This window comes from Schistocerca serialis, chromosome 3 (genome assembly GCF_023864345.2).
Source record: "Schistocerca serialis cubense isolate TAMUIC-IGC-003099 chromosome 3, iqSchSeri2.2, whole genome shotgun sequence".
Lineage (NCBI taxonomy): Eukaryota > Metazoa > Arthropoda > Insecta > Orthoptera > Acrididae > Schistocerca > Schistocerca serialis.
The window spans coordinates 937,310,656-937,335,287 of NC_064640.1; positions in this window are offsets into that span (position 1 = coordinate 937,310,656).

Below are 24,632 nucleotides of genomic sequence, written 5' to 3' on the forward strand. Positions count from 1 at the left end.
TATGCAAATTACCATTAAAGGCATTTCGCGCCCGTATAAAGACGGGCCGGTACTTTTGGTGGGGGACGAGCCAGGAAAGGCAGCAAACAGCTGCGCTTATCCGGATGTGCGTGCCATTAGGAGCCGCACTTCCCTTCAGCACTCGCACTTAACGCGAGACGGCCGACAATGTTTAAAACTACACTCCCCTTCCCGCGCCGCTCGCGTTACATAAATTCGGCTGTTCGCTTTGTTATTTTGGCAGCGGCAGGAGGGAAAAATCGCATTTGTGCTTTCCGGTGGTGTTAGCAGTTGCGAGAAATATTAAATAAAAAAAATGTCGCGGTAACCGTAACGTTGTGAATGCAGTTCTCGGCATCGCATCGGGAGTGAAAGGGTCGGCGCACGCACGCATTGGGACAATATTGCCAAGAAGTATGTGGGGAGCGCCGCCACAAAAGCAAACGCGGCTGCGGCTTTGTACCGGCACTTGCCGAGAAGATTAAAAATATGCTGATGAGAGGCAGCTGTTTGCGCGCCCTATCAGCAAATGTTGACACAGCGCCGTCCCAAATTGATTCCGCGCCGGCCACTCTCCGACCTGCCTCGGTTATGGAATGAAGAGGTTAATTTTACCAGCATACAGATCATGAATATGCGCCGTGTTGTTACATACGCGCTTATTATGTCCCAGCGCAGGATGCGTATTCCGGCAAAGGTTTACGTAGTGATACAAACTGGCGCAGAGTTATCCCTTATTATTTTAAGTGCGCCTCGGAGGAGCAGCACTAATTTCACTCGTCAGATTTTCGTAGAAGTGCTTTGAGGTAACGACGTTCTACAATTATAGTTAAGACATCTATGCCATATAGTACGACTTGCCCCATTCGTCATTGTGGAACCTAGCGTTAGGACGATTACTGGTTATTCACCATTGTTCATATAACAAGGAAAATAAAAATATGTATGTAATTCATAAGGGAATTGTTATGTTCACCAGGTATATCACATATTATTTCCTTTCTTTTCTGGTGGTAATGCAACAATGGAAGGTCCACATTTGTTGGATACTTTTGACAAGAAGTATTTAAATAATTTTCGTCCATCATCCGTACTGACTTCTTTTTCCAAGATCTGACCTTGTGTTCCGTCGATAACGACCCTGTCGTCGACGGGACGTTATAATATAATCGTAATTTTTTTCTGCCCTTTCTAGCTAGGGCTTCAACTGGCTACTTATATTCTGGAATGCATGTGGGCAGCACTTTTACACTTCTAAGATCTGACAATACTTGAAGTGGAAGAAGCACCTACTGTACTCCGATCCACACGTAAAGACCTTTATAAGATCGCTTTTAGGATGTTCAGCTGCACCACTGGCAATAATGATTAAATAATGGATAAAAAACCTCTGCAGCACCGAATCGCAATTCGTGCCCACAACTGTGAGAGTTTCCCTCAGACACCCAGTGACAACCTGTACCATATCATAGTGACATGGTTCAAATGGCTCTGAGCACAATGGGACTTAACTTCTAAGGTCATAAGTGCCCTAGAACTTAGAACTACTTAAACCTAACACACATCCATGCCCTAGGCAGGATTCGAACCTGCGATCGAAGCAGTCGCGCGGTTCCAGACTGAAGCGCCTAGAACCGCTCGGCCACTCTGGCCGGCCATCGTGACATGACCGCTACACATTAGACTAGACTGACAAATCTAGGAGCTCGCTATGGCCGACATGTCAGCTACGGAAGACACTTGCTGTGAAGTGACATATGATTCGCCGACCTAAAAATAAATACATGTCCCCAACGCGTTGAAGAAGGGAAGAAGACAGGAAAATCAGGGTCTAGAGTCCCGTCGACAACGAGGTCATTAGAGTCGCAGAACACGCTCGTGTTATTTTTTAAGAGTGGGGCAACGGCAATGGCAATGGCCTGGAGCGATTTAGGGAAATCACTGAGAATCTCAGTTTAGAAGGGGGGAGGCGGAGTTAAACCGCCGGCCGCTCGGACGCGACACTAACCAGTGCGCCAGGTCGCTCTGTCCCAATACCTTAAGAAGTACAGATGAACATCCATAAAATATCCCGACCTCGTCCTGACAATGAACATACTAAAGGGTAAAGACTAAGGACTGGCTAGATGACAGACCAACAAATATCTGAAGGTCCACAAAGGCTGCCCAGCCACATAAATCAAAGCCCAGCTAAGTACGAGAGCTGCGGACCTAAGCTGCAAAATGTCACGAGAGTAACGCCAACACTAATTCAAAGAAATGAGATTCGTATAAAGAACTGTAACGTTTTAAATATCGTTATGGCACCAATCATTCTAACATCCAATACGAAGCTGTCGCATTTTATACTAGCTTGAAAATCGTCTAGAAACTGTGACGTTTTAAACATTGTTATGTTATCAATAAGTCTAACATCCTATAAGAAGCTGTCACTTTTTATATTAGCTTAAATTATACATAACCGTGTGTAAAATTCAACCCGAAAACGAGTTTAAATGTTCTGCGAAGAACTTGAAATAATATTTCTATAACTACTGCTAACAAAAATTATAAATAAAAGTGAAATTAACATGCATAATATACATTGTCAATATGTAACAAAGAAGATCTTAAAAACTGTATTAACACTGGCAGATCAAGACCCTTTAACAGCCTCCTCTGCACACAGCCACTAGATGACGGGTGGATGAAATGCGTAATTTGTTTCCATCTCGTGGATTAAACACAGTGATAAACTGCATACTAAGACAGAAAAAAGACCACGGCGCAGCAACAAAGGAATTATTGTAATGGGACGGAAATGGGTAGATTTGATGTACATGTACAGAAAAACAAATGAGTACAATTTTAGAAAAATTGGATGATTCATTCAAGAGAAAGAGTTTCACAAACTGAGCACGTCAATACAGGGTGAAAAGTATTTAAACTGACAAACACTGGGAGGTTGTATGGAACATCAAAAGAAATATTTTTCCCTAATGTCATTGTTTCCTATGAGGAGTATTTAAACCGGTAGAGGAAGATTCCTCTGGCGGCAAATTAATTAAACCAACAAACACTTTTCCATTGTTTATGACCAATTTCAATTTCAGTAGATTTTCAAAAATGCCCCAATTGACACGTAAACAAAGGTTACACCGTCGGATCATGTTCTGTCCGACACGGGCATAACCCCAGGAGTATCTTGAATTGTTCCTGCTGCTGCTACTATCCGGGCAACCAGATCCTCTTCTGATGCAACAGGAGTTGCGTAAACAAGGTTGCGCATCTCTCCCCACAAAAAAAAAGTCCAGAGGGGACAAATCTGGAGATCGAGCAGGCCATGCTACAGGACCACCTCTGCCAATCAACATTTCTGGAAACCGTCGGTCCAGGAATCGACGTACACGACGACTGAAATGTGCCGGCGCGCCGTCATGTTGGAAACACATGCGTTGTCTTGTAGGGAGCGGGACGTCTTCCAGCAATTATGGCAATGTTCTGGCGAGAAAAATTGTAATAGTGGCTGTCACTTAAAGGCCTAGGTGGCTGACACTGCCCAATTAAACAGTCTCCAACAACACCGACCAACACATTAACGAAGAACCGCACTTGATGAGCGCTAGTAACTGTTGCATGTGGGTTATCCTCACTCCAAACATGCGAATTGTACATGTTGAAGACTCCATCACGCCCGAACGTTGCTTCATCGGTAAACAACACAAAGGATGAAAATGTAGGATGCATTTCACACTCTTCCAGGTACCACTGTGAAGACTGTGCTCTGGGTGGATAATCAACTGGTTCCAGGTTGTGGACACGCTGTAAGTGAAATGCAAGTAACAATTGCTCTCGAAGGACTGTTCTTACATTCGTCTGATTCGTCCCCATGTTATGTGCAATCGCACAAGTGCTGATTGAAGGATTCCGCTCCACATGCTGCAAGACAGCTTCCTCAAATTACAGCGTTCTTACCGTGCGACGGCCTCCCTGTCCAGGTAATCTGCTAAATGACGTAGTCTCACGCAGACGGTGGTACCCAGCAGCAAAGGTCGTACAGTATGATGCGGGATACGGCGATTAGGATATTGTTGGTGATAAACCCGCTGTGCAGCTCGTCCGTTGTGGTGCGCTACGTAGTACGCCCCAACCATATCAGTGTACTCACTCTGAAACGTTCCCTTAGAAAAATTATACATGACTGTGCTTAAACTGACACACAATATTTTTTTAGCGCAACGCAATCTGACTTTCAATAATCCCTACAAAAGAATGGCCCTGACTAACATTAACCTATACCTTTCACAAATCACTTAACTCATAAAAATCTTCGTTACTCGAACTACTGCAATACAGCGAGCGCCACTACTGCCAGCTAAATAAAAGATTCAAACTACTGAAGGCACTAACTACTGATAGGCATAGTTAGCAAATGAAAGATTTTAATAGAGAACAAACAATGTATTTACCTTAATAGTCATAATATATACAGCAGTTCATGACATCTATTCTTACAAATGTACTGTTTCTGATGGACACACCTCCAGATTATCCATTCTCAAAAATCCGCCATCTCACTTCCCTACATCCACCACTGCTGGCGGCTCATCTCCAACTGCGCAACGCTACGCGCTGTTAACAGCCAACAGCCCAACACTACAATGGCAGACAACAATGCAAACCAGCCACAGACTGCACACAGCACAGCCAGTGATTTTCATACAGAGCGCTAGGTGGGGTTACCAATATAAAAACCTAAACAGCCTATTTACATAGCCCCCATGCTCCCCCAAAAAATTTTACAAATTGTTTTGGGCACTGGCCAATACATATTTGTTAAAAAGTTTTTCACAATTGCAATAACAAAGAAATCATACGCACACACTTATTGATACAATGTTGGTCAAAAGCTAAAATTTTCTCACAGTCCATAAAGACAGTTCTGATCGTTCATCACAGTAAAATAGTGTTTTTCTCAAAGTCTGAGTAGTAAAAGGCAATGCACACGGAAGTAGTGGATTTCCATGCAGTCTTGAAGTAGTAGTGTTGTCCTTCCAACGGAAAGACAGTGCTGACTCTTGACATGCAGACAGGTAATGGGCCACAACAGAGCAAACCCACAGCAGAGTCAGTCGAAGCTGAAGAATATTGGTAGGTAGGTCATCACAGAGCAGACCCACTGTAGTCCTGGTAGAGAGTGTGGTATTGGTGGGCCACCAGAGGTGCAGACTCACTGCAGTCCTTGTAGAAAAAATGGTGTTGGTGAGTCATCAAAGGTGTACACCCACTGTAGTCCTTGTAGAGATGGCTAGCAGCCATCTGTTGCGACTGTGCAGGTGCACAATCACCATCGAAGAGTCTTGTCCTATATAGCAAGTCCATAAACCACCACTTGTGCACTCACAGATTTTCTTTTTAATTGTCCTTAGAACCAGCAATGCTGTTAACCAGTCCCTTGCTGAATTATCAACACACGTGCAAGCACTAACAGTCCCAACTTCTCACATACTGTGCGTATATTATGACCAACAGAAATGTGTGCAATGAAATGTAGCTTAATTTGATGAACTGGTGTCCAAACAATTATAAATTTACAACATAACAATACAATTACAAAGGTACAAAATGCATCATTAAAGAACATAACCGTACAGATAACATTTGTAGTAATATGGGCTTTACAGAAGAATCGAAGTAACATATACATCAGTGTTACAGGAATTATGACATAAGTACATACATAAAAGATCAGAATAACTTTTGAAACATCAACTTCACACATGAGAATTAAAACAGAACAGAATAAAAATGTCTAAACATCTTTACAAAGTAAATAACACACTATTAATGCAAATTATGTTTGAGGATAATAGTATTTCTCATCATAGTGAATGTAGCTTAGTATTCGAAAAATTCTACAACATAAATCTTATTAGCTAAACACATAAAGACAGGAAAAACACAAATACACAAGAGTATACAAACACATAGCAGAATAACACAGGAGGAAAGGACAGGGTTTGTTTTACTGCAGTATTTTGCAAAAAAAACTTTCTTTACTTCTTGGAGATCTCCCTTCGTTCTTCATTATTTCCAAAAAGTCCTATCTATACCTGCTTTCTGTACTTTTTTCGTATAACTTCTCAATGCATTTCTTCCAATTCATCGCAACCCATTCTCTTATATAGTCTACCCCCTCTTAAGCTAACTTAAATCCACTGAGCTCAGATATATATACCAAGGGACGAGGCAATGCAGCAACACATAACAATTAATGCAAACAGCAATGACAAAAACATGCAAATTGGCAAAGTAAGCAGCAAAAAATATAAATTACCAAAGCAAATGCAACATTATAACTAATATAAGGCAATATGCAGCAAACAAGAAAAATAAATAAGTAGTAAAACTGGCTTAACAGAGTAATACAAAGTCAAATTCAGTAACACTATGCCTGGCAAACAGCAGCAGCAAATGGTATAACTTGTACCTAAACATGACAAAGCTCAAGCAGAGAAAATATTACATTAAAGACAATAATGCAGATAAGGGAAATGTATATTCACATCTTAATGTCTATGTAATTAAAGTGGTGCATCACAACTTATTCTACAAAATAAATTACCAAGTACTTGAAAAGGAAAATGTCTTTTTGTGCTCCCTCATTTTTTTGGAAGTATATCAAAAAATTATTATTTACTGGATCTGTAGACAGAAAATATTTATATTAGTACATCTATTAAATTTTATTTTAACCAATGCTGCAGTGGAGCTAGAAACTAGATATTAAACAAATTGAGCAATCTCTCAACTAGAAAGACTACAGATGTAAAAATGTTTCTCATCATTTCATTATGCATTTTAGTAAATATCATAAATTAAGAGCTCCACAGTGTAATCATATGTTTTCAAGTTGAGCGTGTCGTATTTACGATGCTTTCTACAAAGGAATATCAATATCGAGGATAATTGTCTCTTTTTTTTCTCCACCTGTGCCTCTGAAAGGCAGATACTAATGCTTTTTTCCAGGCGACTGTCACGCAGCTGGGTGCCCACGACGCATTACGTGAAGGTGGTCACTTAACTTTCTTACCGAAATATTTACGACACCAGTTTGCACTCCAGTGACAGTCTCATATAAAAATTTCACAGGTTGAGAATTTGCGTTGCAAATCTGTAGAAACAAAATCCTGTAAATATAACAGTGTCCAAAAAAATTTCACCAGCATTGTGATACATTCACGGATTTACACTCATTTCATAACTCTTAAAGTACGATTCTTGTTTTCCAACATCCTTTTTCACAAGTCAGAGTCCCTAACCACTACTCATTATGCCTTACCTTATTACACATATACATATTCGTCGACACTTCTTCAATATTTCATCATAAATATGTAGCATAATCAAATTCCTCATATAGGATCAGCTTATTGATCATAAATATACCTCAACAGAATAATACACATTGTCATCGTAATAATAACATCATAAAAACTCAGTCAAATCTCAAAAACGTCGTAGCTTCCTCCAATAACTTCAAAGCCACAAGAAAATTCTCTGCTCATTTCAGTAGTGTCATCTACCTCAAACGTACTTTAAAAATCATGATCACATTCCAAATACATCATTCAAAGCTCTCATAGTATCACAATGGTTCCAAAAAAATATGAACATTTCACAAAGTACAGACAAAATACAGTTTCATAAGTGTGAAGTTATACAACCATGTAATTACGTAAATATCGGTCACTGATGTAATAAAATAAATGTTTGTCTCTCCCAGTTAAATGATCAGATAGCTGTGTAATTTATGTGTTAGAGAAATATGGTACCGATGTGTAAAGTTGTATAAGCAAATACCATATTAGCTAGGGCTCCTTGTGCTTGCCAGACACATGGTACACAAAGTAAGCGTGTACCCACTGAGGATTAATGTAATTATATCCTCGGGTGTTACAGATTACAGCAATGGAATGAAATGTATCATGGAAAACTTTCTTTGTAATTCAAAAATCTTTAAAAATAAATGTTTTAAGTACAAAATTAATCACTGAAATGCGTGTCCTGTAACGCTAAATTGTGTGTGTTGTTGTAACATAATCTCTGTCATTACTTAAGGGTAAAAAATGTGCCAAGTGTCGTAATTATCGTCGTCCGTAAGCAAAGTTCTGTGGAAGTCAATGTACTTACCTCGTAATAAACAAAAGCGCAATGCTATGTGTATAGATATAGTTATTACCTACAGTACCGTGATCAAGAAAGTACTACACTGTAACGTATTGTTGTGCTATGACAAAGGCTGTCTCATTGTAGCTATACCACAAAGGTCACTACTAAAACAATTTTTACTTTACAGAATAATACATAAAAACTGTGCAGATATAAAACAGATACACCTGAAAAGCAACAATGTAAATTGTGTCACACATTAGTAACGTTGTGATATAATCGTGTAGCTGTCAAAGAAACCAAATACTAAGTCATCTTTAATCTCACAGAAAGTACTTCAAATAAAGAATGTCTTTTCAAGTAAACCAAAATGCTGCATTAAGGTCTCATTAGCAGTATATGTTCTAAGTATGTAAGCCTTATAGTCGTTACATAATCGTGGAATTAACAAGCTAGAATGTACCCACACAGTAACACTGTGTCCTCTGTTCACTATAACAATGCATTTGTAATTACTTGTCTAAATATGTTCCCTAGGTTCTAGACTGGATAGTTAACTTCAAAACATTTTTGCATGTTAACAGTTTCTCTGTGTGACAAATTGTACTAGTAGCGTGATGTGAAAAATTTTATAGCAAAGACTAAATTAAAAAACAGATTATCTCTCAATAAGCGGTTTTATATGTGAAATGTGGTGCAATCTTTTACTCTTCATAATACTCAGAGTTTCAACTTGAATGCAATTATCATGCGGTATACGTCGGAAAAGAATACTGGAATTTTTCTCAAGGTTAGCCTCTATGTTATTTTTCTCTGAGCCAGCCAGCGCACACAGCTGCCTGCGGTGCGAGTCATTGTCTGTCTGTTTGTTGGCGCACGTCGTTATTAGGATTAGGAGACCTGACTTCTACAAATTCACCTTGTCGAGAGGGCCCAACCCTGTTTGAATCTCGCCAGTTCTGATAAAATTCAGGTCTGTCGTAATGATTATATCGTCTGTCGTCATGTCGGTAGTTCCTGTAGTTTCTATCTTGTCGGTTAAGTGGCGGAGAATTTCTCCCTGAATTATCACTGCACGGTAGACCGTTGCGTCTGAAGTTATTCTGTCTCCCGTGATAATAATAGTTCTAGTTGCCATATTGTCTGTTTCTTTGGTTCTCTCTGTCATATTCATTATTACAGAAATGCGATATATCTCTGTAACTATTACTCTGCCAGTGGATGTCATATGGGTGGTGTCTGTTTTGTTCACGATTTGCATTGTAAGAATAGCCTTGTCGTGTCCATTTATTATTTCTGTCATCGCGGAATTGTGACGGATGTGACCTGTAATTGTTGTGCTCCTGTTTTCGCATTCCGCGATTGTCAGTGTCAATTTCCAATTCTTGTAACAGTCCCTGAAAAGCTTCAATGTCGTCTTTGCAACGTCCTGCCAAAATAATATGTCTTAAATGTTCAGGCAATTTGATTAAGCAAATGCGGATGAGTTCTGAGGGGCTGTAAGGGTTTGACAGGTACTGATTCTTGTGCAACATGTCTTCAAAATATTTCACAAGACTGGAAAATTCAGATTGTTCGAAATGTTTCATCATTATGATGCTATGTTTTACTCGGTGTTGTGTAGCTTGAGACCAATATGTTGAGAGGAAGGCATGATAAAATTCTCCTTCACTGTGGCAATCGTGAATGACCAATCGCATTCTTACAGCTGCTTCGTTCTCTAAATAGCCACACATAAATTCTAATCTGTGCTCTAATGACCAGTTGGGAGGTAAAAAATGAGAGAATTGCTGAAGCCACGCTTGTGGATGAATGTCGTTGCCGGAATTCTTAGATGTTTTGAATTTACGTGTAGTAATAAACAGCTTACAGTCAAAATCATCATGTCGGCGAGTCGCATGTTGGTCATTGTTACGTCATATCGGCGGTTCCATCTCAAAATTCGGTGTACCTTTCCAATGTCTTTCATAAAATCCGAAGTGCCCTGTGTTATTATTTAGTGGCTGTTCCGTATTTCTATGTCCCTCTTCCCGTATTGGAGCGCGAGTGTCCTCTGAAATACATAATTCTTGTATTACCTGTGTCAGCTGATCTTGTACTTCCCGGATTTCTCTTTGGTGTTGCGTATTAATTTGATTCTGATTTTGTTTGAATTTACTAATTTGTTCACACTCTTCTGTGTCATTAAAGACTACCGGTTTTGTGTCATTCAGATTATCATCTACCTTCGTAGATAAATTATTTAGCTGATCCGAAAGTTCAATGATAATGAACTAATTTCCTCTATGTGTCTTTCTGAACCAATTTTCAGAGTATCTACTGTGTCCTTTAAGTTTTCCTGAGTTTTTGCAAGTTGCGTAACCGAATCGGTAGATGCAACTGAGTCAATTTTAGCTTACAAGTTCTCATGATTTTCATGAACAATAGTTTGCAGTTCTTTTATGGCTGCTTCGTGATTCTGTAATGCATTTTCATGCCGCGAAAAAATAGGTTGAAAATGCTCACAAATTTGTGTTTTTACGTCATTACAGACTTTTTGACATTTCGATTCAATGTTATGTAACTTAGTAGTTAAATCTTCACGTGTTTGTTCAAGCATGGTGTCTAACTTTTGAGGCTTTTGCTGTGTTTGTCTCTGATTTTGTTCCGTTTGTTGCATTAATTGCAATAATAATTTATTAGTGTCTGGAATCTGTTTCTCTATGCTTTTTGGCAGTGCATTTTCACCGGCAAAATTCACATTTTGACAAGCAGAAAATGTGTCTTGACTCATTTGAGAAAACGGTGAGGACCCAGAACCTAAGTCTACAGTATTTGCAATATTGTGTTCTGTCATTCCCGATTCCTGAGGCGAGCTGTTGCCGACCGATAGATCGATAATGCTTCCCTGTTCACTACTTGTTTCATTGTCTACACCTTTATTTGTCGCCCGCTCCATTTCCCTATGCACAATTACCAAATTACTACTTCGAATGTCTGTTAATTCACTACACAGGGGTGCTGATAAGCTACGCTCGTCGTCGCTATTATTTCTCAGTTTACTTTGCAGCCTAGTGTTACGTTTTTCACACGCCATTATTGTCACAATATTTCACACGATAACACAGAAAAGTACAATTTAAAGAGCAAAAATAAGAGAACATATTAACATAGCACTGAAAATAATATCTAATTAATTGCAAGCGCAGCTGCGAAATACTTGGTGCAAACCTACATGCATGCCACAACTGTTTTACTCTACAACAATGAAAGACTGCAACTACAAAGGAGATTCTCTCTAGAATTACGCGCTAGCAACAAACAATAGCTACACTAATTACACAAACTACAAGGAAAAAATCAGAAGATTCCATTTAGGTATCCTCGGCTAGGGGTCGCCATATGAAACGTCCCCTAAGAAAAATTATACATGACTGTGCTTAAACTGACACACAATATTTTTTTAGCGTAACGCAATCTGACTTTCAATAATCCCTACAAAAGAATGGCCCTGACTAACATTAACCTATCCCTTTCACAAATCACTTAACTCACAAAAATCTTCGTTACTCGAACTACTGCAATACAGCGAGCGCCACTACTGCCAGCTAAATAAAAGATTCAAACTGCGGAAGGCACTAACTACTGATAGGCATAGTTAGCAAATGAAAGATTTTAATAGAGAACAAACAATGTATTTACCTTAATAGTCATAATATATATAGCAGTTCATGACATCCATTCTTACAAATGTACTGTTTCTGATGGACACACCTCCAGATTATCCATTCTCAAAAATGCGCCATCTCACTTCCCCACATCCACCACTGCTGGCGGCTCATCTCCAACTGCGCAACGCTACGCGCTGTTAACAGCCAACAGCCCAACACTACAATGGCAGACAACAATGCAAACCAGCCACAGATTGCACACAGCACAGCCAGTGATTTTCATACAGAGCGCTAAGTGGCGTTACCAATATAAAAACCTAAACAGCCTACTTACAACTCCAGATGTATCGCTGCATTAGTAAACAGAGACAATGCACTACTACAATGGTGGATAGCAGTGGCCTACAACTGAAGAGCGCAATATGCCCTCTAACAACTGAAGATCGTAATACCGCCTCTAACAAGTGAAGAGCGTAATACGGCCTCTACCGGTTTAAATAATCCTCATAGGAAAAAATGAGATTAGGGAAAAATATTTGTTTTGATGTCCCCGACAACCTCTCAGAGTTTGTCGGTTTAAATACTTTTCACCCTGTAGAGCGTTATTCCATTTCTGTCGCTTATGCAAGTAGCTATTAGGGTTGATATTTATTGATAGGTCACGGCTGCAAAATACTAACGCGAATTCTTTAAAGACGAATGGAAAAACTAGTAGAAGCCGACCTCGTGGAAGATCAGTTTGGATTCCGTAGAAGTATTGGAACACGTGAGGCAATACTGACCTTAAGACTTATCTTAGAAGCTAGATTAAGGAAAGGAAAAACTACGTTTCTAGCATTTGTAGACTTAGAGAAAGCTTTTGACAATGTTGACTGGAATACTCTCTTTCAAATTCTGAAGGTGGCAGGGTAAAATACAGGGAGCGAAAGGCTATTTACAGTTTGTACAGAAACCAGATGGCAGTTATAAGAGTCGAGGGACATGAAAGGGAAGCAATGGTTGGGAATGGAGTGAGACAGGTTTGTAGCCTCTCCCCGATGCTATTCAATCTGTATATTGATCAAGCAGTAAAGGAAACAAAAGAAAAGTTCGGAGTAGGTATTAAAATCCATGGAGAAGAAATAAAAACTTTGAGGTTCGCCGATGACATTGTAATTCTGTCAGAGACAGCAAAGGACTAGGAAGAGCAGTTGAACGGAATGGACAGTGTCTTCAAAGGAGGGTACAAGATGAACATCAACAATAGCAAAACAAGGATAATGGAATGTAGTCGGGTGATGCTGAGGGAATTAGATTAGGAAATGAGGCACTTAAAGTAGTAAAGGAGTTTTGCTATTTGGGGAGCAAAATAACTAATGATGGTCGAAGTAGAGAGGATATAAATCGTAGACTGGCAATGGCAAGGAAAAGTGTTTCTGGAGAAGAGAAATTTGTTAACATCGAGTATATATTTAAATGTCAAGAAGCCGTTTCTGCAACTATTTGTATTTAGTGTAGCCATGTATGGAAGTGAAACATGGACGATAAATAGTTTGGACAAGAAGAGAATAGAAGCTTTCGAAATGGGGTGCTACAGAAGAATGCTGTAGATTAAATGGGTGTATCATATAACTAATGAGGAGGTACTGAATATGATTGTGGAGAAGAGAAGGCTGTGGCATAACTTGACTAGAAGAAGGGATCGGTTGGTAGGATATGTTATGAGGCATCAAGGGATCGCCAATTTAGTATTGGAGGGCAGCGTGGAGGGTAAAAATCGTAGAGGGAGACCAAGAGATGAATACACAAAGCAGATTCAGAGGGATGTAGGTTGCAGTAGATACTGGGAGATGAAAAAGCTTGCACAGGATAGAGTACCATGGAGAGCGGCATCAAACCAGTCTCAAGACTGAAGACCACAAGAACAACATACTTATTGATAGAATTGTTGGACGTCCTCCTGAGGGATATCGTGCAAAATTTTGTGTAACTAGTACGCTAGATCGTCAAAATTCCGATTTGGTTGCAGGGCCCCGCCCATAATGCTCCAAACATTCTCAGTTGGGGAGGTATCCGAAGACCTTGTTGGCCAAGGTAGTGTTTGGCAAGCACGAAGACAAACAGTAAAGACAAGCAGTAGCAACTCTTTTCGTGCGCGGGTGGGCATTATCTTGCTGAAATGTGAGCCCAGGATGGCTTGTTACGAAGGGAAGAAAACTTCGCGTAGAATACCGAGGATGTACCGTTGTGCTGTAAGAGTGCCATGGATGACAACAAAATGGTCCTGTTATGAAATGCAGTTGCGTCGCAGACCATCACTCCTGGTTGTCGGTTCGTACGGCGAGCGACAGGAAGGTTGGTATCCCACCTCTGTTCGGGGCATCTCCAGACACGTATTCGCAGGTCACCGGGGGTCAGTTCGAAGAGGGACTCATCACTGCAGATAATTACACTGTAGTCAACGAGATATCAGGCAAAAGACGTGACAAGAGACAATCCGGACAGCAGTGGAATACAGTGACTGTTGCCTGCCATATGACCTGAAAACGAGGAGTGATGATCCAGAGTGCCATTTCATTTCATAGTAGGACCACTTTTGGTTGTTATTCTCGCCACCCTTACTGCACAGCGGTATATATTTTTGCCCTTCATGGCAAGTCATACTGGGCTTACATTCCAGCAAAGCCACGCGGTCTTGGGTGTCTTGTCACGGTCCGTGCAGCACCACCGTCGGAGGTTCGAGTCCTCCCTCTGGCATGGGTATGTGTGTGTTGTCCATAGCGTAAGTTAGTTTAGGTACTGAGTAGGCTCACGGAACGATGACCTCTGCAGTTTGGTCCCATAAGACCTTACCACAAATTTCCAAATTTTGAGCAAAATAATGCCCTCCCGCGCACGGAAAGAGCTTCTATTGCGTGTCTTCGTGCTCGAAAAACGCTACCTTGTCTAACAAGGGCGCTTGAGAACGTTAGTAGCAATATGGTCAGGACTCTCCATCCATCTCGCGATTTAGATGATCTAACGCGCTAAATGGGCAGAATTTGGCACGATACCTTCCGGAGGACGTCCAACAACTCTGTCAATCAATATCAAGTCTCATAACAGCTTGTATAGTGGTCAAGGTTGGACCAACGCATTATTAACTTGCTCAGTTTGTGAAGCTCTTTCTCTTTAATAAATGATCAAATTTTCCTGAGATTATACTAATTTGTTTGTTTGTAGCTGTACAACAAATCTTCCGACTTCCGTCGCATTCGGATAATTCCTTCATGGTGCGTCGTTTTTTCCCTACAGTGTAGTTTCTAACTAATCTGGATTCCTATCTATTTAATCAACTTATTGATGATGATCCTTTATGGTCCAAGTGCTACATTCTTGATTCCTGTATCAGTGCCGGAAGTCTCCGTAGTATTTCCGCCATGGTGTCACTCTTCATATGATTACACAGGTAGACAGTGCGTAAATCGCTCATGAAGAGACAAATTTCTAAAGAAAGCCCGGTGCCATCTGTTAACCGTTTACTGTTTTTTTCATGTTTATGTGTTCATGATTATTGGTGTTCACCAATCATATGTAACCTAGTAAGCAACATACACTGAGGCGCCAGAAGTCATAGGATATATCCTAAAATCGTCTCGGACCTCGTTTTTACCGGGCATAGTGCTGCAACTCCACGTGGCATGGACTGAGCAGGCGTCTTGATTCCTCTGCGGAAATACTGAGCCATACTCCGTCTATACCCGTCCATAACTGCCGTCCATAACCGCAGCTCGTGGTCTCGCGGTAGCGTTCTCGCTTCCCGAGCACAGGGTCCCGGGTTCGATTCCCGGCGGGGTCAGGGATTTTTCCTGCCTCCTAATGACTGGGTGTTGTGTCGTCTTCATCATCATCATCATTCATCCCCATTACGGTTGGAGGAAGGCAATGGCAAACCACCTCCACTAGGACCTTGCCTAGTAAGGCGGCGCGGGTCTCCCGCGTCGTTCCCCTACGCTCTGTAAAGAAGTATGGGACTCACAATCATCATCAACTGCCGGTGCAGGATTTTGTGCACGAACTGACCTCTCGATTAGGTCGCTTATATGTTGGATGGGATTCATGTCGGGCGATCTGGGTGACCAAAAATCATTGGCTCGAATCGTACGGAATATTCTTCAAGCCAACCGCGAACAGTTGTAGGCAGGTGACAGTTCCATCATTGTTTGAGAACATGAGGACCGTGAATGGATGAAGATGGTATCAAAGTAGACGAACATAACAATTTCCAATCCATGATCGGTTAGTTGGACCAGATGACCCAGTTGGTTCCATGTAAACACACTCCAAACCATTATGGAACCACCACCAACTTGTCGACTACTTGGGTCCATGGCTTCCTGAGGTCTACACCACACTCGAAGCCTACATTTAGCTCTTACCAACTAGAACTGGGATTTATCTGACCAACCACTGTTTTCCAGTCGTCTAGGGTCCAAAAGATATGGTCACATGCACAGGAGAGGCGCTGCAGGTGATGTCATGGTGTTAGCGAAGGCACTCGCGTTGCTCGTCTGCTGCCATGGCGAATTAACGCCAGATTCCGTCGCACTGTCCTTGCGGATACGTTCGTTTTGCGCCCTACATTGATTTCTGCCGTTACTTCTCGCAATGTTGCTTGTCTGTTAGCACTGGCAACTCTACGCAAACGCCACTAATCTCGGTCTCTAACTGAAGACCGTCGGCCATTGTGTTGTCTGTGGAGAGAGGTAATGCCTGAAATATGGCATTCTCGGCACACTCTTGACACTGTGGATCTGGGAAAACTGAATTCCCTAACGATTTACGAAATGGAATGTCCCATGCTTCTAAGTCCAACAACCATTCCGCGTTCAGAGTCTGTTAATTCCCGTCGTGTGAGCATAATCACATCGGAAACCGTTTCACATGAATCACCAGAGTATAAATGGCAGATCCGCCAATTCGCTGCCCTTTTATACCTTGTGTAAGCGGTGCTATCGCCATCTGTATTTGTGTATATCGATGTTCCATACTTTTATCACCTCACAAGGGACATCTCTCTGCTGGAACAAGAATTGATATTTAAAATTTTGTAATGAAACCCATCTCATTTTTCTAACCACCTGCGACACCGTATGATTGTGTCTCGCTCTTGGTTTGTATGCAACATAGCTTGCAGTTTTGGTGGACAGGGGGGGGGGGGGGCGGGGGTGGTAGGGGTTTAATACGGCAGACAGTTACCTCAGTAAGTAGTTGATGTGCGTTTAGTATACGTATGTCACTATTGTCGTACATATACAGCAAAAATGCTCAACTGAAGTTATACTGGATTACGCTGGATAGGATAATGGATGAGGAAAATGAGTTTATTGATTATAACGCGATTAATAGAGTTCAAGATTGTAGTGCTTGTTGCAGTGGCGGTATCGGTGATCCTCAAAGAGAAGCTAAAAGTGCTGGTGACTATAAATCTTCACAGGAGCAAAATGCAATACTGTTAGCATTTTAACAAAACTTTCAGATCGTCTTGAATTTGTTATAATGATTATCATGTATCTCCACGTAAAGTTTCGACCTGTGTGTCAGTTACTGGTTCCTGAAATTTTGGTTAATGCAAAAAATAAGAGAAATTGGGCACACAAAGTGGAAATGCTCTGCAACTTTCACAGTACGTCTCAAGAAAGAATACAGAATGTGCCGCAGACACGTAATTGCTTTCTTGACAACCAGAGATATACAGAAAGACGAAGATAATCACCAGCGTGGGCCCGTTTTGTCGTAGAAGTAAACCAGAAAACTGCAGTTCACACTGCATTTGGAACACCGATCAAAGTAGATTTATTTATGAAGTAACTTCTGGTATGACACTATCTAAAAACGGGGAAAAATCAACAGTTGCCTTGGTCCAGTCTGCACTCAATGAAACTCGTGTTTATACAATATATGCTGGACTTTCACTGAATGGACGCCTAACAAAAAAATTGTATATTTGCCTTCAGGAAAAAACACTTTCGGCGAGAAAATTGAAAAGGCTATTGAAGACAGCCAAAGGACCATTTGAACGGTTCAAACGGCTCTGAGCACTATGGGACTCAACTGCTGAGGTCATTAGTCCCCTAGAACTTAGAACTAGTTAAACCTAACTAACCTAAGGACATCACACACATCCATGCCCGAGGCAGGATTCGAACCTGCGACCGTAGCGGTATCGCGGTTCCAGACCATTTGAAACCCTTTCTCGTAAATGTTCGTAATGACAATGTCGTGAATAACATAAATGTTTACTGCTTTACTCCTTGAAGTGCTCGCAAGCACACAACAATAGTAAATGATTTATTTGCGGGTAAAGCCGTTGAATGTATGATAATTCCGCCAAAAACAACAAAATACGCATAGCCTCAGTATATTTCTTCCGGCAATATAAAATATATCCAAGAAGGATTACATACTCTATAAGAACTCTCTACAGTGACTTCGACAGTAAATTACGAGATAGAATTTTCATAATGAAAATGACTTCTGTTATTCATAACAGCTATCTGCTCCAGTGTATGAGCCTATGCTTCAATATGCCTGTCAAGCGGCCAGGTACAACACTCCCACACATATTGCTGAATTCAAGAACGTGATTCAAGTGGCAATTGGTTTTGAAGCTCAAGAATGTGTTTCTGAGGATTGTCCAGATATTGCTTTCGGCAAATGTTCCTGTTGTGATCTGCATATTGTTTCATGCATTTTGTTGAGGACCTCGTATACCTTTTTAAAGTCCGATAGTGGAACACTAAGAGTAACGTAATTTAATGCTGCTAAATACAATTGGAATACCGATTTCCTGTTGGAGCAGAGAGACTTCGCTTGTCAGTGTGGAGTGCAACGAGATGTTGAGGGAGTTTCAAGATTTCACAACTTTCCAGTTAGGAAAGTAACTTCAACTCAGCTTACCCATTCAAATTGTAACTGTACACTGCTAGTACGCTGCTTGGTCTTAAGACAGACAGTCGATTCTCCAGCCACCATCCTAATTTCCATTTCATCATTCGTTCTAAAAATACTGCATATGAAAGGAAAGGACGAGAAGATTGTAGCATCTAATTTTCTAATTTCTGTTTCATCATTCGTTTCAAAAATCTTACATATGAAAGGAAAGGACGAGTAGGTTGTAGCAAACAAACAACGAAAACGTCATTAGAGATAGAGCTCAGGCTCTGAGAAGTAAGTCAACCATGTCAACCATCACGGCATTTGTCTTAAGTGATTTAGGGAAAAGATAGAATACCTAAATCCAGATAGACCGACACGGAGGTAAAGCCAGTTCTTTCCGAAAATGAATACAGGACATTTTGGTAACTGTATTGGTTGTACAGATGAGATTCAGAAATCCAGTTTTATCGCTATGTAAAAAGGTGGGCTTTTTTGGATTGAAATGTCTTCTCATTATGCATATAATAAATCTTGTAATCTTTTGCGGAGCGTTATTCGGTTTTCAATCACGAAGGATAACAGTAGCGAATTGAATTGTTTTACAGCTTTTCTCCTCACTGGTGGTCTTTGATGAAATGTTAATGGTGTCTTCATTAGGTCGACCTACACTGTCTGATCAAAAGTATTCCGAATGTAGAACTGACCACTAGATGTTAGTAGAGCCAGATCTTCAGCATAAAAGGAGGCAGGCTGTGTTGTCAGTTCCCGAAACGGATGTATGGGACATCGTCATTACTCAGGGGATAGGAATTGACCCTCTCCTTAAAACCGTTGGCGAACCATCGACAGATCACAGTCTGATGCTGGCTACGTTTTCAAGAACGAGACGTCCATCGATCAGGCGCATATACAAGGAAAATAGATGAATCCATTTCAAAAGGTATTTCTGCAAAAACGGTTCAAATGGCTCTGAGCACTATGGGACTTAACATCTGCGGTCACCAGTCCCTTAGAACTTAGAACTACTTAAACCTAACTAACGTAAGGACATCACACACATCCATGCCCGAGGCAGGATTCGAACCTGTGACCGTAGCGGTCGCGCGGTTCCAGACTGAAGCGCCTAGAACCGCTGTGGCATTCAGGCCGGCCTATTTCTACATCAACGTCGTTCATACACTGGAGGTTCGAACGACCGGCAAATTCAACGATGGTGTTGCATATTTAACAGAAAAACGCCGGACAGCTAACAAAATCTCATCCTTTACCATCGTCAAGGACTACCAGCAAAACGAACCACTGCCTCCATTGCTCGAAGACCTTAGGAGGCAGAAAAACAGCTATAGGAAGCAATTTCAGTGGACAAGAATCCCAGCCTACCGGCAGCTTCTACAGCACCTCTGCGACATTCTAAAGTAAAGCAAACCTGTGCCCATTCGTGCTGACATTGTCTGTATGTGTTCAATATCCCGCTTTTACCCTTTTTAGTACGAGTCCCACGCATTTGAGCAATATTTTAGGATGGGTCACATGAGTGATTTGGAAGCAATCTCCTTTGTAGAACGATTGCATTTTGCTAATATTCTACCAATAAATCGAAATCTGCTACCTGGTTTACCTACGACTGAGATTATATAGTAATATAATTTCATATTCTTACGAAGTGTTACACTCACTCACGAGGTGTGATCAAACAGTAACGGGAATTTTTGTTTTTCTTAAAGAGTTTTTATTTATTAGTAACATCAACCCTGTCCCCTTCAAAGTAATCCCCCTCAAATATAATACACTTTCGCCAGAACTTTTTCCAATCTTGGAAGCACTTCTGTAACTCACTTTCCGTTATGGAGTTCAGCTCCTTCAGAGATTTCGTTTTTATCTCATTCATCATGGTAAAACGACATCCATTCATGTTACTCTTCAAGCTTGGGAATAGAAAGAAGTCGCACGGGGCCATGTCAGGTGAATACTGTGGATGAGGCAATATAACGGTTTTGTTTTCTGCCAAAAAATCACGAACAAGCATTGAGGTGTGAGTGGGAGCATTATCGTGATACAATTTCCATGAGTGGCTTAGCCACGCTACAGGTCGTTTTCTTTGGATTACTTCATGCAGACGCCGCATAGCTTCCAGGTAGTATTCCTTGTTGACCGTACGACCACAAAGCAGGAACTCATTATGCACTGTACCATTGTAATCTAAGAAAGCAATGAGAAGAACCTTCACATGTGGTCGAACTTGTCAGTTCTTTTTTTTTTCAGTCTTGGTTCTTCAGGCAGTTTCCATTGGGACGATTGGGTCTTGGTTTCAACGTGATACCCGTATACTTAGGTTTCGTGACCTGTTATAATCTTCTTTAGAAGTTCTGCATCGTTGTCGAATTCATTCATCAATTCCTGAGCGATGAAATTCCACAATTTCGGAAGAAACTTTACTGCTACATATTTCATGCCCAAAATATACGAAATAATTGCTTGGGATGAGCCACGGGGTATGCAGACATCATCAGCATTTTCTCTGGTGGTGATTCGGTGATTTTCCAAAACCATTTTCTTTACGTCTTCCACATCGTCGTCAGTAAAATTGATGTGCTAGGGCATCCAGTGCGGCCGTCGTCTTTAGCGTCACCTCGATCCTCTGTGAAACGTTTATACCAGTCGTTCCTGTCTTACTCGTAGTAGATTTGTCAAAAGCTGCGCTCAATATTTCGAATTTTTCAAGCAAAATTTAGTACAGATTCTTTGCTCTACGTTTTCTGAAAGCAAAACTTCGTTGACCACTCGACAACACGTATGAGCTTCTCGAGTGTCAACAATAAACTAAATATTCAAAATAACTGAAAACGCAAATATACGCCAGGAACATGTGTATCAATAAGATAAAAAATGGAAGTCGGACAAATGTAATGTATTGCGAATACATAGAAAGAAGGATCCTTTATTGTATGATTATATGATAGCGGAACAAACACTGGTAGCAGTTACTTCTGTAAAATATCTGGGAGTATGCGTGCGGAACGATTTGAAGTGGAATGACCATATAAAATTAATTTTTGGTAAGGCGGGTACCAGGTTGAGATTCATTGGGAGAGTCCTTAGAAAATGTAGTCCATCAACGAAGGAGGTGGCTTACAAAACACTCGTTCGACCTATACTTGAGTATTGCTCACCAGTGTGGGATCCGCACTAGGTCGGGTTGACAGAGGAGATAGAAAGGATCCAAAGAAGAGCGGCGCGTTTCGTCACAGGGTTATTTGGTAACCGTGATAGCGTTACGGAGATGTTTAGCAAACTCAAGTGGCAGACTCTGCAAGAGAGGCGCTCTGCATCGCGGTGTAGCTTGCTCGCCAGGTTTCGAGAGGGTGCGTTTCTGGATGAAGTATCGAATATATTGCTTCCCCCTACTTATACCTCCCGAGGAGATCAAGAATGTAAAATTAGAGAGATTAGAGCGCGCACGGAGGCTTTCTGACAGTCGTTCTTCCCGCGAACCATACGCGACTGGAACAGGAAAGGGAGGTAATGACAGTGGCACGTAAAGTGCCCTCCGCCACACACCGTTGGGTGGCTTGCGGAGTATAAATGTAGATGTAGATGTAGTTATATAACGACCGCGAAATTAAAAAACTCCCGTTACTTTTTGATCGCATCTTGTATGCATGGTGTTCCTAAATTCCCGTTACAAACTGCTAGGACTTTTAGAGGGCAGTCAGTACATAATATTTTGAATAGGAATCCATGACGATAAGCCAAAAAATACTCTTATTACTAGGTGGTATTTCAGTTTATATGTATGAAGGCACACTAGACAACAATACTACTTTGAAAATCTGTTTAAAGAAAATCATACCAGAGATCATTACGACACGTGTCTGAATTTATTGTGCGACTTTTATCAATACAAACTATAAGATATCAATAAAACTGACATCATATCTTATTCAGTTCAATTAATTTTCACCTTACCTGCAGCGTCACGGTGAGTTAAATTTATCCTTTCATTTGCTCATTGTCATATGCGTGGATGCTTGGGAGGAACTTAAACTAAGCGCACCACTGTCAGCAAAATATTAGTTTGAGCTACGATGATGAGATCAATACTCTGGGAATTACATTCTACTGTGACTATATGACATATGATTGATGCATAATTGAAGATCAAGACACCGTGTGTCTTTAAACTATTATTCATCCCCTAACAAAGAACACAAAAGGAATGATCAAATCATGGCAATTGATTCGCCTATTTCTTAAGTTAAATAATCGTAGCGCCCCTGCGTAAAAAAATTCAGTGCACAGTGGTGGGGAGCTGTAAGACAAGGGGAGGGAGGCCTAATAGAGTGGGCGCCGCTTAACCCCGGCCATTACGAGTAGTGGCGCTACATGGGGCAGAAGCGCCGCCATACGTCAACCCTCCCTCGCTTTTTATCGCCATCCGCTGTGCCATCGGATACGTCGTGCCGCACCAACTCTCATCGGCGAACACAGATTATATTCAGCACTCTCTGCTGCCGGCCATTGCTTTTATATCTCCCCGTGAACCTCACATGAACCACAAATGGGAGAAAACGAGGGAAAATATATAACTTTTTGCGGAAAAGCCGCTAACTTGAGGGCAACACCCAAATCGAGTTCCGCAATGAATCAGAAATGAAGCGAGTGTGCGACTCCCTTCCATCGCACAAAGGAAACGGATACTGTAGTAATTTGGTTTGAACGAAATAGTGCAACTGAGCAGCGTATATGATAAATGTCACAAACCTCAATCTCCATGACAGTTGTTCGCGATAATGATCATGTCGAGGCGACACAGTAACTCAAATACTACTGGGATCAATGTATGAATTCCATCTGACTTCATTTAATATGGGGTATGCTCACTACTTCTCCGTATTTATCAGTTATCCACTCATTGCTGTGTGAAGACCTTTTCCAATACTTTCCAGTATCACATGTCATTGTCATTAGGTTCCATAGTGTGTCCTCTTGGTGTCAAACAGTCATCTCTTCTGAGGACTATTGAGTGAATCATCTTATGGGGCTTATCTTCTTATGTGCTGAGACCGTAACCGTTTTAATCTAGCAACTCTCGTGACCATGTTTTTATTCTGATGGTTGTCAGCGTAATTTCGTCTCCGGGACTGACGGCAACATTTGGCTCTATATTGCTCTTGTACATCCACGTCTGCATAAATACTTCTCATTGTGTAGAGTGCTCAACAGAGGGTAAAACATACTAATATTATCAGTCTGATTTCGTATTCCGTTCACGCATTTTACGATGGGAAAATTACTGTCTAAATGCCTCCGTACGCGCTATAATCTCTCTAATCTTCATCTCACGATCGCTACGTTAGATATACGTTGATGGTAGCATGATAGTCGCACAGTAACCTTTAAATACGGATTATCTAAATTCATTCAACACGGCTTCGCGAGAAGTATGTCGCCTTTCTTACATGGATTCACATTTAAGCTCTCTGAATTTCTGTTACACTTTCGTATTGTCTATACCGATCTGCTACGACCATAGCAACGCCTGTCTGAATTCGTTCAATGTCTGTTGTCATGCCCACTCGTAAAAAGTCAATAATGCACAACTGGTCGCCCTAATGTCTCCTTGGCAGATGCGACGACCTTTTCCTAAACCCTTTCAACAAATCGGTCTTCCATATGCTATTCTTAATAATAATTTTTCTTGATCGTCCCGTTTTATATCGCTTCTTAATATTTACCGCTAAATACTTACACGATATAAACACTCAAGAAGTTTACCACCAATCTTGTAACCTGATTATATGCTGTTAATTCCCTTTGCTATAGACGTTATCTTGCATTTATCCACATTTAAATAGAGCTGCCACTCATTATACCAGGTGGAAATTTTTGCCAGTCGCTGTGTAGTTCCTTACGATCGTCCAACGACGATACTTT